Here is a 4,390-nt window from a genome sequence, read left to right on the forward strand (position 1 = left end):
GATCTTAAGAGTTCACAAGTAACTGTTGCCATGAGTAAACCCCACCTAGAGTCTTCTTCATTACCTACTCTAGCTACACTAAGGAGCCCAAGCACTTTATTTCTCATCTCACCAGCTTTTGGGTTCTGACATATAAGAAATAAAAAAACAAAAAAAAAAAAAAAAAAAGAAGTTTTTAAAAAATCATATCAAGCCCTAAAAGACAAAAAGAAAGAAAAAAAAAGACTCCAGCACCCCGAGGCAGCCCATCCTGAATGCCTAGTCAGTTGTGAAGACTAGTATAAACACACCATCCACTGGATCCCTACACTCTCCTCTGCAGCAGTAATACATGTGTGTTCTCATGGAGATAGGTCCCTATCCCCTCCTGCTCAGTGATATTCCCTAGAGTTAGGCAACCAGGCCCCTAACCCCTCCCTCCCTCCTAGTGAATGTTATTCCCTGGAGTTGGGCAATTTATGAGCTTTGGTTCCCTTACCTCCCTCAGTCATTATTAGCCTTTCCCAGCTGGAACATGGAGGACAAGTCTCTTCCCCACTATCCCCTTGCCACCATACTCCTACTTACTTACAACTGTGGTCACATAAAGGCTTGCTACCCCACCCACTTCAACTGACTCACTCAGTGCCTCTGGAAACACCTTTGCACTTCTTCATACGTTAGGAAGCCCAGAGTAGAATTCTTCCTGTGAGCATGAGCTCTACAGCAACAGTTTTGAGTAAATGATTAAATAAGTGACTAGTTATTTTAGATAAAAATTAATCAACAAGAACCATGAAAATATTCTTAAAAATGGGTAGAGCATTCACTGTATTATAACTTATCACCCCTGAAAACACCACCATAGCTGGGAAAAACTGTCTCCTTAAAGGGCTCAAAGTGTTATCCCTGATCCTGCTTCCTAGTCACACGATGCTAGTCTCAGCATCTTCTCTGAGGCGGTATCCTGGATTTTCTCCTCTTGTTTAAACAGTATCAAGTAGATATAAAGCAAGTGTAGTGTGAAGGGGGTGGAAAGCTGTTTGACTTTTTGTGATAGGATTTCTTTTCATATAGCCCAGGGTTGCCTCAAAAGCTCTGTGTAGCTGAGGATGCCCCTAACTTCTTGATCCTCCTGCCTCAACCTGAGTACAGAACGACAAGTGTAGGATTTGAAGGTGGATGCAGGTGATTTTGTTTTGTTTGAAATAAAGTCATCTTACTGTTCTACCTGGCCTGGTACTGACTACTGACTATGTAGTCCAAGTTGGACTCTAACTTGCAGCAATCCTGCCTCAGCCTCCTGAGTACAAGAGCAACTGCTTAATCGAAGCCAAATTTGCTTAATATAAAAAGATGGCTTATGCAACTACTGTATTTATTTACATGAAATGGCTCTATCAATGGGCATACTTGAACTTTCCTGTTCTGATGCTGTAGCAGGTCATTGGAAAAGCAATTATGTACAATTCAGGACTTTGCACAGCTATTATTAACTCATGCCCACTAGTTATCAAAGAGTTGAGAAGCGAGGCATGGTGATACTATATAATCCCAACATCATTTTGGAAGATGAGAGGAGATACTGAGTTTGAGGCCAGCCTGACTACATATGAAGACCTTGTCTCAGAAAACTGAAAGAACTCAGGGTACTGAAGTCTCCACTCCTATTTGAATGTAAATGGGTCCCTTCAGAAAACACTCTGGAGACTTCCTTCAGCTTTCCCTAGAAAGCATCCTCAACCTCTGCTACACTAGGGTACTCTCATTCCATTATCAAATCACTGCTTTAGATGTGCCACATTAAAAGGGATACTCAAAGAATTAAAGAGTTGATAAAATGATGTATTGGGGTAAGGAAAAAAAAAAAAGAAAGAAAGAAAATGTCCTCATTTCTGTTGCAAGAATACTTCTGCCTCAGGAGGGTTCCTCAAACTTTGGCTTAGGAAAAAAAAAAAAAAAAGGAGGGGGTGTGGTGGCCATGTGGTACATGTTTTTGTTTTTGTTTTTCAATTCAGAGGCAGAGGCAGGTAGATCCCTGTGAGCTCCAGGACAGCCTGGTCTCTACAGTGTTTCAGAGCTACATCAGATATTCTAAGGGGTCTGAGTTTTTCTTGCTTCTTCCCATACTACAATGAGTAGAACTAACTGCTTTTTTTTTTTTTTTTTTCAAGACAGGGTTTCTCTGTGTAGCCCTGGCTGTCCTGGAGCTCACTTTGTAGACCAGGCCGGCCTTGAACTCAGAAATCCGCCTGCCTCTGCCTCCTGAGTGCAGGGATTAAAGGCGTGCGCCACCACCCGGTGAGCTAACTGCTTTCAATACAGTAAATGCTGTGACTACTAAAACAGGGCAGATCTCCCCAACACACTGTCTCCTGGACTAACAGAAAGAGCAACAATGGCTACAAGAGCTCCCTGAAAACCAAGTCCTGCTCTCTGCAGAGTGCCATCAGAGATCTGTCAGTCAGAGCTGGGCTAGAGCTAAAGGTTTCAGTGACAGCACAGGTACCATGTGCTTCAGCAATGCACAACGGGATGGGGGGAAGGCAGCAGGACAGGAACTGGACAGGGATGGGACATGGACACATGATGATGCTTACCAAGGGATGCTTACATGCTGTACAACCTAGGTTCCTATGCTGTACCTCAGCCCCAAACCCAACATTTCAACTCACGACTTAGACTTAGGCAAGGACAAACTCTCAAGGAAGCAGAGTTCATCATCTACAAGTTCCAATGTATGGTGTTTAAATAAGATCTCATCTGCATATATCCTGGGCATTTTTCCTCTTTTAATATAGTATAACTCAAAAGAATCAGTTTGCAACACTTTTTGGTGTTATCCCCATCTCCTTCTGACCCCCTAAAAAATAAAACCTTCCATTGCCCAAGAAAATAGATACAAGAACTAGTGAAACTAGATTTGAACGAAAGAACATTAACTCAATCAACCTGGCCTGTTAGGGAAAGAACCAAAAACACTGTACCAACATTAGGAAGATCTCATTCTGGTACACTGGTATGAATGTCTGTAAACAGATACAAAGAGTAATTATAAGTTATCAAGAGTTAGGGAAACAGGAGTTACCACATAATTACCACTGTTTCGATCTCAGTTACTACTTCTTCACCTCAAAACAACTGGCAGTCAGTGTAGAACGCATATCAAGACAGTAGTAAAATCAGATTAACTTTAAACCAGCTACTGAAATGAAAAACAACCTGCCCACAATTCCAAGGGCAAGTGGCACCAACTGGTTCTTTGGGTTTTCACCTTTAATTAGAATGTGTTCAAAGTCCCCCAAACCTTAAGAAACAAACTGACTGGCACCTTAGGTCAAAAGGCCACTTCAGCTCCAAGACTCCAAATTCACTTAGATTTAGATTCATTTCCCAAACACAATTAGCAGTCAATGTAAGGTTTTAAGGGCTTCTCAACATATTCAAGTCCCCCACCCCCCAACACCCCCACCACAATACCCCCACTCACATCTCTATCCACTTTCAAAAGTTAGTCTACAAACTAGCTGATGAAATGTCAGCCTAGATGATATTTTTGTACTTGAATTGTAATAAATCATTGACATGAAGAGGGATAGTAGACTGCTTAACACCAAATAGAGCACTGTCTGCCCAGTAATAGCACACAAAGTCAAGGCCAAGCTGTTTAATACATGCCAAGTCCTAAGAGTTCACACTAGTCAGTTACCTGCAAACTAAGATCTGCTGTTTATTCAAACAGGCTGCATCCTCCCTTACACCAGGACAACCCAGAAAGCTCCACCCAGTTCTGAAGAGCCACTTTCAGGTAGCAGTAAAGTCCTAAAACATAACCCAAGTGACGAGTCTACTGTTTCTGATTTGTCTTTACCAAACACCAAAAGGTTTCATGTAACATTTTAAGACTGGGTTTACTATAAACTGTCTAAGCAACAGTTATGTCTCTCAAATACACAGCTCAAAAGACTGATTCAAAGAATGCTACAGTCACTTTTGTGAGGTTGAGAAGGGGAGAAAAGTACTATTTCATCTTAGCCTACTGTGATACAGCACAAGAGGGCCAAAGCCAAGCAACATATTGATAAGGCCTCTCTGTTGAACATAAGGTTGAACTGGAGATGAATGTCCCCAACGGAAGGCAAAAGTAGTGACATCCCTGAGTTACTGCCAACCCAAAGATGGTGACAGAATGGAAATGGGCCCCACAATAGTCCTTATCTAATGTAATCCAGAGTGAACTTTTAGTACCAACCTACTTCTCAGTGGAATATTATTACTCACTAGGAGGCCAAGGCAAGTGCAGAACTATTGCGACACAAATGCTGCCTGGCCAAAGCAAAAAAAAAAAGAAGAAGAAGAAGAAGAAGAAGAAGAAGAAGAAGAAGAAGAAGAAGAAGAAGAAAGAAAGAAA

General features: G+C 41.7%; 1 protein-coding gene across 7 annotated transcripts in view; it reads right to left on the bottom strand.

Annotated features, from left to right (window-relative positions):
• The window catches only part of Dcun1d3 (defective in cullin neddylation 1 domain containing 3), a 42,992-nt gene that overhangs the window by 35,426 nt on the left and 3,176 nt on the right, over positions 1-4,390 (bottom strand). Inside the window, exon 1 of one of the 7 annotated variants that reach the window (XM_021168740.2) lies at positions 622-1,897. The exons of the other annotated variants lie outside the window; for them this stretch is intronic. The gene's annotated coding sequence lies outside the window, so the exon portion shown is untranslated. Of the gene's footprint in view, positions 1-621; positions 1,898-4,390 lie in introns of those variants that run through there. 7 annotated transcript variants of the gene reach the window in all.

This window comes from Mus caroli, chromosome 7, assembly GCF_900094665.2.
Source record: "Mus caroli chromosome 7, CAROLI_EIJ_v1.1, whole genome shotgun sequence".
Taxonomy (NCBI): Eukaryota; Metazoa; Chordata; class Mammalia; order Rodentia; family Muridae; genus Mus; species Mus caroli.